A 12135-nucleotide genomic window follows, 5' to 3' on the forward strand; every position below is an offset into this window, starting at 1 on the left:
TTCCCCCTCTGCAAACGAGGATGTTAGACGAAATCAGAGTTTTCCCAACCAAAGCCCTGAGAACTTGTGACAAGTATGCCTGAGACATTGATGTGTCAAAAATTGCTGTACAATTTTTTTATTTGTGTTATACCATTTTCTATATAGGCAATGGCATGAAAAAGATTAGGAAAGACCTAAAGATATCTAAGGGTCCTTCCAGCCCTTAAACACCAGTTGTTTCAGCGCTAACCACCTTCCGAGACAGCCTTTCTTCTGTTGTATAGTCATAATCGTTAGAAAATTCTTACCAGTGTCATGTTGAGCTGACAGTCTATTACCTTTCTGTAACTATGAAAACATTGGCTCTCTGAAAGTAGGACTAAGCCTACTTCTTTTAAGCGGTAATAACCACTTCCCTTTTATAGACTCTCAGGGTTGAAAGGGACCTTCCAGGTCATCTGTTCAAACCTCCCATTCTGGCATGGAATAAACAGGTTTTCTTCCTGAGTATATACTATGTACAACGCCCTAAACATAGATAAAAGACACAGTGTTGTGCCCCAGCCTACCCCCGCCCCCAGCGCCAAACGGTGAGACAAAGTAGTAAATAATTACAACACGGGGCTAAGATAGAAGTTATATTTAAGTTGATTTCTAAAATAACTTGTTTCCCTCTTTGTTCTAGAATATTTTTGTTCTTTCAAATGTTTGACATAAACTTCTTTTGGATATTAAACAAACTTTTTGTTGTTTGCAACTTTCATTTGTATAAATCTTGCTGTAAAGACCTCAAAAATCAAATCCGTAACATTTTTCATCACATACCAGTCTTCCTTAAAACTCACTTACATTGCAGTGATAATTTTACTTCTAAAAGCAGAATTTGCAAAGAAACATAACTTTATCCACTAAAACTGTCATTTAACAAAAAGACATGGTTTATAATTACTTTATAAAACATGAAGACTTACTGCAGTCTTTCCCACGGTCCCTTTGTTGTAAAGTTCATCTAATCCCATGACTTCAGTTATTAGTTGTAGCCTCATGATTGCCATATTGAATCCAGTCCTCTCCTTTGAGTTCTATATCCATATAACCACTGTCTTCTGTACATTTTCACCATCATGTCCCACAAGTACTTCAATTTCAACATTCCCTGAACAAAATTCACTATCTTTCCCCCCTCTTGAAGTCCTTTTCTTGGTAAGAGGCACAAGTTTTCCTCTTTAATCATCCCAGCCAGTAACTTGATAAATCATTTTAGAATCTCCCCATTGACACTGCACCCACCATTAACCAACTGATGATGAGTATTGCTGATTCTACCTCATTCATCCCTCTACTATGTATTCCCTTCTCTCCAGTCCCATTGCTGTTGCTTTTGTTCAGGCCAGTAATATGCTGGTAAATAGCTCTCCATAAAACAAAGCCCCAGTTTGTAGTGTTTGCTGAGTTTTATGGTGTAAATACTCCCACCATTGGCAGATTTCATGCTAGTGACAAATTTTTCTTTCCCTATTAACATGCAAACACACATATTACATAATCAGCATTGCACTTCTCTTTCTATTGAACTTTTAGTATTTCTTAAATTAGTAATATTTGAGCAGAAACATTGTGGTAGTTGATGAAAAATTAAAACAACACACCCTGAAGTTGGATTGCACTTTAATATTTTCAGACCTTTTAAAATAACTTTATTTGATTGTATGATTCACAAATCAAAAAAAAAAAAAAAAGGTTGAGAAGGTATTGTCATGATCATTATTCCCAATTTCCAGATGAGAAAAATGAAGTTCAGAAAGCCCAACTCATAAGGTTCCAACAGTAAGTTGTGTAGGTAAAAATTGCAATTCATTGTCCTGTGCTTTCCGTTTTTATCAGATCACTCAGACTCAGTGAACATGCCACATCATTCCAGCCCAATATATTTTTATTGGATCATCTATAGTGTGTTCATATCATTTACTTGTGACATCATGTACCACTCTGGCTTCTGATCTTTTTCTCTATGTATACATATTTTTTTTCTCTATGTATACATATTTTTTTCCTCAATAGATGGTAAGTTATATTAGGAAAAGACTAAATCTTATGCCTTCTTTTATCCCCATTGTAGCTAGCACAGTACACTAAGCATGATAGATGGATGAAGAGACAGACGGATGGATGAATGAACTGATAGATAGATAGATAGATAGATAGATAGATAGATAGATAGATGGATGACAGACATATAGACACATAGATGAATAGTGTGAAAAGATTACCATCTGCACAAATTATTTATATATAAATTTCGCCCCATAGAGAACAACTACCTGTTAGAAGTGTCATTTGCCAATAGAAGGACACATTTGCCAGTGTATGGAGATGGAAACCATGTAAAATTCTGAAATATATACATCCATGAAAGTAATGATTATGGTTCATTGAGACTTGCATATTGGTAAAGTAGCAGGTAGTGTCAAGAAACAGCAGGAGCAACCGGAAACCTGGATAATTCGCTGCTGAATAATGCAGTTAGATGCACACAGATCACTCAAATGAAGAAAAAATATTGCTAAGAGAAAGCAGTCTTGCTTTTGTAATTATAATAGATAAATAATTTAGCTACAACAGGAGCAATTACCTAATAGGTTTTAGCAGGATAAATAGATGTGATTCTGAACTTGTAAGTAAAATATCTCTGGAAATAAGATCATACTATGAACACCACATTTAAAGACAATTTCCTCATAAGCAATTACATAGCACTGTGATAAGCACTTGAAAGGGACACAAAAAGGATAAGACATTGATCCTGCCCCAAAGAGCTTCCACTGTGATTGGGGGAACAAAGCATAAAGACACAAAAAGAATAAAAGTATAACAGTGCACTGCAGAAATGAGAAAACATGGCCGGGCGCGGTGGCTCAAGCCTGTAATCCCAGCACTTTGGGAGGCCGAGACAGGCGGATCACGAGGTCAGGAGATCGAGACCATCCTGGCTAACACGGTGAAACCCCGTCTCTACTAAAAAATACAAAAAACTAGCCGGGCGAGGTGGCGGCGCCTGTGGTCCCAGCTACTCGGGAGGCTGAGCCAGGAGAATGGCGTGAACCTGGGGGTGGAGCTTGCAGTGAGCTGAGATCTGGCCACTGCACTCCAGCCTGGGCAACAGAGCGAGACTCCATCTCAAAAAAAAAAAAAAAAAAAGAAAGAAATGAGAAAACATTTTACACCGTGAATCTCTCCTAGCTTATTTTTTCTGTGAAGCAAAGTTTTAATAAATTATGTATGGAAAACTACTTGTATAATTTTTTCTTTCAAACCATTTTTATTGACATAGAGTCTGTTTTCATGCCACTGGAGTCAGCCTTTAAAATCAATATACAAAAAGAAGGGAAAGAGAAATAGAGAAATTAGAAGAAAGATCTGTTGCATGTTAATAGTTCCCAGCTACCCAAAATTATTATTATCTGTAAATTATTTCTCAATTAGAACAAAGTCTGCATTAATTGTTAAGGGCATATCAGATTTATTTAAAGCCATTGCTGTAGCAGCATTACAAAAAATAAATATAGCTTGTCTATTTTAAAGCTGATTCTGTGAGTCAGCAGGAGGTAGGGCAAGCGAAAAGAACAGCTATAATTTTATGCAAATGTATAATACCCCAATTCATATTACTGGATGTTACTGAAAGCTGACTTCATATTACTGAAAGCTGACTTAAAGATCGGAAGAAATCCAGAATGATTGTATTGAAGGAATAATACCATTAATAAGACAATATAACCTAATGTGTCTGCCCTCATGTCATGGTAAAGTACCTGATCAATACAAATGGTAATAATTATAATTTATTGCTCAACTACATGCCAAGTATTTTACATACATTATCACTAATCCTTTCATAAATCCTCTAAGGTGCTATGATTTCTACTGTACAGCTATGAAAACTGGTATTCAGATATATAAATAAGAGGAAGGATATCTTCCCTTGTTAGCATGTTAACAAAAATTGCCACCTCTGAATCCACAGTTTGCAGCTTTGAAGTTATATGACTCTATGTAGCTACAGGATAGGCAAATCAGTTATGAAGCTGTAGTTTTCTCAAACACCTGCTCACATTCTATTATTTCTTTCCAGTCCCCATAAATACTTTCTTATTTAACTGAGTGGCTTATTAAAATAATATCTTAAGCCAGGGCAGTGGCACATGCCTGTAGTCCCAGTTACTTGGGAGGCTGAAGCAGGAGGACTGCTTGAGCCCAGAAGTTTGAATCTAGCTTGGGCAACATAGTGAGACCCTTTCTCTTAATTAGTATTCAGTCACCCAAAAACATAGGCTTGAATTTAAAGGACTACACATACACATATGCATGAGTGTGCATGCATAAATGACTGCGAAATAGTACACAAAATTTGGTTTAATAGTGATTGTATCTGAGTATTACAGGAGTGCGTGGGTGGTACCCATTTTTTAATTTTTATATATATCTTAGTCTTCTTGTAAAACACAATAGTAATATTAATCTTTTGGTAACAATTTTTTAAAAACTCAATTCCTAGGAGAGGCCAATACTGTGCCAGACACTGTGCTAAGTTCTAAAAATACATATGGTTGGGCGCAGTGGCTCACGGACGGATCACTTGAGCCCAGGGGTTTGAGACTAGCCTAGGCAACACAGTAAGACCCCCGTCTCCATAAAATAAATAAATAATACATACAAATATGATTAAGGCCTGATCATCCATTTAAATTTACCTGGTAAAGTCGGGGATGGCTTCATAGAGTAGATGACATTTGAACTATTTTTTCAAGTGGGGAAAGGTTGAGATGCCTTCCAGAAAAGGAAAACAGTATGTGCAAGTCACAGATATTTATGAGGGCATGGTGTGCATATGAAAACAAAATATATGTGAAAAGGAGTGGTATGAAACAAACCTCTTTAAGGTTGAGTGGGGTTGGGTTGTAAAGGACTATGTATAATTTGTTAAGTTTGTTAGCAAAATATAGCCAAACAACTTTTTAGGCAGGTTACAGGCACAATTAACTTGTTTTTATAAAAATCCCTTTAGTAGGAGCACAGAGAATGATGGGTGTGAGGAGACTATTGCTTTAATCCAGGAAAGAGGGTCTGAGATTCTGAAGTAACATGGTGCCATGGCTCATACTCCAAAGGCCTAAGTATAATGGGCAAGATTCCATTGACTGGTTAAGTACATAGAACACAAGAATGACTTTAAGGATTCTACCTTGATAGACTATTCCAATTCCAATTGCATACTCTGCTAAGTTAATATCCCCAAGCAAATGCTTTCATTATATCATTGGCTGTTTACAAACTTGCACACTTCTTATTTGCTATCAAACCAAGATTTCATATCCAACAGATCTATGTTCTCCACCTAATCTTTTCTCTCATTCATTGCACACAGACTACCAATGCCATTCTCACTTATTTCTACTTTATTACCTTTGTTTGGATTCTCCTGTTTTCATTAATGCCTTCCCCACTTAAATATGCCAATTAGAACCCTAAGTATCTTCCAAAGCCTAGTTCATTCATTCGTTTAGTGAACAAATATTTAAGTACTTGTGTACCAGACACTGTAGACCCCAGCAAGTATAAAGATGCACACTGGGAATCATGGTAACACTGATGAGAACTATCATTTCCTCAACAGCTAAGAAAAGGAGTGACATAAAAATCAGAGATTTAAAGGATAGGGAAAGAGGGCATTTTAAGCAGAATGAACAATTTGACCAAAATCTGAGAATGAGAAGCACCATTCTATACTGGAAGTGGGGAGAGACTGGGATCCAATGAGAGCTGCAGGCAGTTTGGTGGGAGTCGGGAATGGCAGATGAGACTGGAGATGCAAGTTAAAACCACAAGAGTCTTGAGGACTTGATACTTTACTCTGTTGGTTCATGATTGAAACAAGGGGAGGCCGGGCGCGGTGGCTCAAGCCTGTAATCCCAGCACTTTGGGAGGCCGAGACGGGCGGATCACGAGGTCAGGAGATCGAGACCATCCTGGCTAACACGGTGAAACCCCGTCTCTATTAAGAAATACAAAAAAAAACTAGCCGGGCGAGGTGGCGGGCGCCTGTAGTCCCAGCTACTCGGGAGGCTGAGGCCGGAGAATGGCGTGAACCCGGGAGGCGGAGCTTGCAGTGAGCTGAGATCCGGCCACTGCACTCCAGCCTGGGTGACAGAGCGAGACTCCGTCTCAAAAAAAAAAAAAAAAAAAAAAAAGAAAAGAAAAGAAACAAGGGGAAAGAACCTGAGAACTCAAAGGGTCCTGATATACATATCAGATAGAAATGAGCTTCACTGTTTGAAGTTAAAATGGGTCCAAGTTAAAGTTAGGGTCCAAAGGCTAAACCATTAGCATCTCCCTTCTTTTTTCCATAGGTCCCTCTGCAAAACCACTGCTGAGGCTGTGGGGAACTATTTAAAATTTTTAAAGCTGATAACCCTCAAGATCAGACTTGGGGTTAGAGAGAATACTTTCACACTTCTGTGGATGATGGACTTGAGGGCAGGGAAAAGATAGGATGTTGTGGTAGTACCATCAAAAAATGAAGAGATTTCTGCTTTGAGAAATTCCACTGAGAATCAGAAGAGCTGGATAAAATAAACTTATAATTGAGAAAGTATGAGAATGCTGCAGAAGTCATGAGACTTTCAGAAGTGAGCTGAGTATCTGTGGTCATTTTTCCCCTGGAGTACAGGTTAGAGGCTGAGAATTTCGGCTCTGTGCAGGCAGAGGAGCACTGCTGAAAGACAAACAGAGTTATTTGTGGTTGCACAGAGCTGGAGTGACAAAACCAGAGACTTAAGGGACCTCAACATTGTAGAGGACTACGTGCTCGCAAACGGGGTGTTCCCGGTAAGTCCTGCTCTGCAAACGCAGCAGGGCGTTCCCCATAAGTCCTCCTCTTGCAAACGAAGCAGGGCGTTCCCCGTAAGTCCTGCTCTTGCAAACGAAGCAGGGCGTTCCCCGTAAGTCCTGCTCTTGCAAACGAAGCAGGGCGTTGGGGGCCTGTTTGCAGGGCGTTGGGGGCGTGTTTATATGTAAACATCTTGAAAATCCAGAAAGTCAGGGAAAGGTCAGAAAAACAACAATGTGTCTTGTGACTTGGCAACATTCCGCAAACGCAACGACTGTATAAAATAAAGCGGAGCGCGCCATTCGAGGTGGCCGCCATGTTTGTCTTGTCTTGTGTTGTCTTGTGTGTTCATTCCTTTGTTTAGGAAACACGCGGACCCCAACACAATATGCAACTAGTTTCCCCCTCAAGTAAGAGCCAAAGTTTTCATTTTGTTGGGCAGCAGGCTAAAGAGCTAAATTTCTGAAAAAACATAGTGTAATTTTCTTCTCTTAGTATTGAGAAGACAACAGCCTGACAGAGGAAAGAGACCCCAAAGAACAGCCTAGGAGCAAAAACACTGAAGTTGTGAACTAAACTAACACCAATGATTTACAACTTCTCTTCTTCCTGCAGCACTTATTGATTTGGATGTGGCTAAAGGCTGAGGATTCAAGCTTGATCCCTTATTACTCTTCATGACAGAAGAACCAGTAGAAGTTTGGTGGTTGCATATAGCAAATGTAACATAATTACATATTTGAAGGGCTTTAGAGACAGCGGGTTTCTTGCTCAAGATGTTTGCCAAAGTCTGAGTCTCCCAGGAGCAATAGGCCTAAACTGTGAATCAAAAATACTGAAAAGCAAGGTGGAATTTCCTATAGCCTGTCTGTGCTGAGAAACAAAGACAGTCGAAGAGGGTTATGCACTATGAACAAAGATAAACTAGACATAGTTTGGGTCTAAATAAAACTGCAAGCCAGCCTCAACTAAGCAAAGGCCCTGATTGCATTAAGGTGGTCATCTTCACACTATTTGACTAGCAGAGCACATGATGTAACCTCTTTGGTGGAAGAAAACATCATGAGTCTTCACAGTTTTTTTGCACAATGTCTGGCATTCAATAAAAGCAGACCCACAGGTAACTCAGATACTAGAGTTAGCAAAGACTTTTAAATAACTGTGATTAAGAACTTCAAAAACTAGAGAAAAATATGGAAAAAATAAAACAATTTAGGAACTCATCCAAAAAACTAAAGTATGTTTAAAAAATCAAATGGTAACTTAGAACTGAAAAATAAACCTGGAATTAACCACAATGTCTGAAATTGAGTTGATGGGTTTAAAAGCATATTGAAAACAGCAGGAGATAGGATTAAGGCTGGAAAAAAGGTCAATACAAAACTGATGCACAGAAGGACAAAGAGGGAAAAAAAAGGAAAACACAGAAAATAGGTTTGAAAACATGTTGGATGCAGTCAAAAGATCAAATATATATTTTTTATACTGGGGTCCTAAAGGGGAGAAATAGAATGGGACAGAAGCAATATTCCATAAAATAATGGCTGAGATTTTCTAGAACTGATGAAAATATATCAACCCACAGATTCAAGAAGCTCTGTGAACCTCAAGCAGGATAAAGACAAAGAAAACTGCACCTTGTAACACCATTGTAAAACTGACAAAAATAAGATAATCTTAAAAGCAGTCAGAGAAAATAGGCATATTACTTTTTAAAAAGTAATAAAACTAATAAGGTCAGGTGCAGTGGCTCACACCTGTAATCCCAGAACTTTGGGAGGCCAAGGCCAAGGATCACTTGAGGTCAGGAGCTTGAGATCAGCCTGGCCAATATGGTGAAACCCCTTCTCTATTAAAAATACAAAAATTATTAGGGTGTGATGGCAGGTACCTGTAATCACAGCTACTCAGGAGGCTGAGGCAGGAGAATCGCTTGAATCCAGGAGGTGGAGGTTGCAGTGAGCCCAGATCACACTACTACACTCTAGCCTAGGTAACAGAGCAAGACTCCGTCTCAAGAAAAAAAGAAAAAAAAAAAAGACTAATAATAGCTGACCTCTCAATAAATTATGGAATCCAGAACACAATGGAATGACATCTTTAAATTGCTGAAAGAAAATACCCATCTAGAATTCTATTCCCAGTAAAAATACCCTGTAAAAATGAAGGCAAAATAAAAACATTTTCAAAACCAAGCAGAGTATTTTTCACCAGAAGACGTACACTAAACTAAATTCTAAAGGGAGTTCTTTAGTTAAAAGGTAAATGATCCCAGAATGAAACAGGAAAGCAATGAATACTGGAAAAAGTAAAATCGGAGGTAGGTATAATGATACTGACATACAAAACATCAGTGTCTTGTGGAATTTACCATATATATCAAATTAAAATACATGACAATAATAATAAAGGAAAAGGTAGGAAAGAGACAATGGAATCCTGGTGGTCTAAGGTTTTCACATTATAGGGAAAATGGTACAAGTAATAATTTATATTAAACTATAATCAGAGATAGATCTTTTAATTTAGAGTAATCACATGCACAAAGAATGTCTAACAAGTTATCAGAGGGAAAGAAAATGATACTGTTATAAAAACTGAATAACCCAAAAGAAGGCAAAAAGAAAGGGGAAAAAAATAAAACATGGTTAAGAAGAAAAAAACAAAACTGGGAACATAGTTGGTATAAACCCAACTATATCAGTAATTCCTTTAAATGCAAAAGAATGAAATTCTCTAATTGAAATACTAAAATGGTCAGATTGGATAAAAACCAAATTAAATAGAACCCAACTTTGAAATGAGTACTGGAGACACACATTTATAAAGGGACACAGAAAGGTCAAAAATTAAAGAATAGAAAAAGATATACACTGCAAATACTAGCCAAAAGAAACCATACTAATATTAGATAAAGTGGAGTTTAAGGCAAAAGCATTAATACAGATAGAGACATTTCTTAATGTGATATCACAATTGTATGTGTGTGTATAAGAGATAGTATCCAAGAATATTATTTCAAAATACATAAGGCAAAAATAAAACAGACAATTTCACAATCATAATGGGAAACCTTTTAACATATCTCCCTTAATGGCTGTGAGAACAAGCAAATAAAAATTATAAACACAATTAACAAACTTGATCTAATTAGCACATATAAACACTGAATCTAATAATAAAAATTCATATTCTTTTCAAATGCATATGATACATTTATCATAATTTCCATATGCTGGGCCATGAAGCAAGCTTCAGCAGATTTCAAAGAATTGAAACTATTCATATTATGTTTTCTGGCCACGGAGAAATTAAGCTAGAAATCAATAGCAAAAATTTAACTTAAAAAAAAAAAAAGCCTAATTGCCTGGAAATAAAACAATACATCCTTATATATAACTCATAAGTGAATAAAAAAATCAAAACAAGAATTAGAAAATATTTTTACCTGAATGGCAATGTAGATACAATATTTCAAAACTTGTAGGATGCAGCTAAAGTGGTACTTAGGGGGAAACATAGTTTTAAATACATATATCAGAAAAGAAGGAAGGTTTTTAAAAATTATGTTTCAATCTCAAGAAGCTACAAAAAATGAATCAAAATAAAAAACTAAAGACAATATAAATAAATAATATAAATCAGTGAAACAGAAAATAAATGTACAAAAGAAATTTTAAAAAATAAAATACTGATTCTCTGAAAGATTAATAAAGTTGATAGTCTTCTAGCAAGACTCACCAAGGAAAAAAACTGTGAGGAGATATGTATGACTACAGATACATATTACCTTCAAAGAGACGAGGATATCATGAACAACTCTATGCCAAATAGATCAACGATTTAGATAAAATGCACAAATTCCTTGAAAAACACAAAACCAAGTAACAAAAAACGTATCTAGTCCATATATAAAGAAAACATAATTTATTATTAAAATCTTCCCATAACCACCACCACAACAAAAAAACTCTAGACAATATGCCTTCAGAATATTCTTCAAAATATTTAAGGAAAAAATACACAAACCTTCTTTTTTTTTTTTTTTTTTGAGACAGAGTCTTGCTCTGTCGCCCAGGCTGGAGTGCAGTGGCGTGATCTTGGCTCCCTGCAAGCTCCGCCTCCCAGGTTCACACCATTCTCCTGCCTCAGCCTCCCGAGTAGCTGGGACTACAGGTGTCTGCCATCTCGCCCTGCTGATTTTTTGTATTTTCAGTAGAGATGGGGTTTCACCATGTTAGCCAGGATGGTCTTGATCTCCTGACCTCGTGATCCGCCCGCCTCGGTCTCCCAAAGTGCTGGGATTACAGGCGTGAGCCACCACGCCTGGCCAAAAATACACAAATCTTATACAAACTCTTTCAGAGAACAAAGGAAACGTTTCTTCACTCTTTTTATGAGCCCAGCATAACTTGAGGTATGAAACTTGACAAAGATATTCACTAAAGGAAATTATGGACCAATTTCTCTCATGAACACAGTTGCAAAAATCCTAAAAAAAAAAATTGCAAATAGAATCTAGTGGTTTGTAAGGAAAACAAATACATCTCAAAGTGGGTTTCTATCCAGAAATGTAAGGATAATTTAACATGTGAACATCAATTTGTGTAATTCATCACACTACATTAATCAAAGAAAAGGATAAACATCACAATAATCTTGATAAATGAAGTAAAAGCATTAAATTCAACTTGTAACTCAGTAGTAACAAAAATGCTTTAAGAACTAGGAATAGAAAACTTCCTTGCTATGAAAGAAACACCATTGTTAATATTGATGTAGAGGACTATGTGCTCCCAAGTAAGACGTTCTGATAAGTCCTGCTCTTACAAACGAAGCAAGGCCATCCTTCCCTGTAAACAGGGAGGACAAAGGAGCCAGCTGCAAACAGCAGACCCTGGGGGCTTGTTTATGTGTAAACATCTTGAAAATCCAGAAAGTCAGGGAAAGGTCAGAAAAACAACAATGTGTCTTATGACTTGGCAACATTCCACAAACGACTGTATAAAATAAAGCAGAGCGCACCATTCGAGGTGGCCGCCATGTTTGTCTTGTCTTGTGTTGTCTTGTGTGTTCATTCCTTTGTTTAGGAAACACACGGACCCCAACAATTGACATATAAGAGTTTTCCCTTGGAAATCAAGAAAGGATGCTTGCTATTACTATTTCTATTCAGCATGATATTGGAGCTCAGGCTAAGGCAACAAAAGGAAAAAAAAGAAATGTGGCATATAGATTTGAATAAAATCATCTCTATCTGCAGATGA

At 37.1% G+C, this 12135-nt stretch overlaps 1 protein-coding gene across 1 annotated transcript in view; it reads right to left on the reverse strand.

Moving 5' to 3' along the window:
• The window catches only part of PHYHIPL (phytanoyl-CoA 2-hydroxylase interacting protein like), a 1239789-nt gene that overhangs the window by 895723 nt on the left and 331931 nt on the right, over positions 1 to 12135 (reverse strand). The gene's annotated exons all lie outside the window — the stretch shown is intronic.

This window comes from Macaca thibetana, chromosome 9 (assembly GCF_024542745.1).
Source record: "Macaca thibetana thibetana isolate TM-01 chromosome 9, ASM2454274v1, whole genome shotgun sequence".
Lineage (NCBI taxonomy): Eukaryota > Metazoa > Chordata > Mammalia > Primates > Cercopithecidae > Macaca > Macaca thibetana.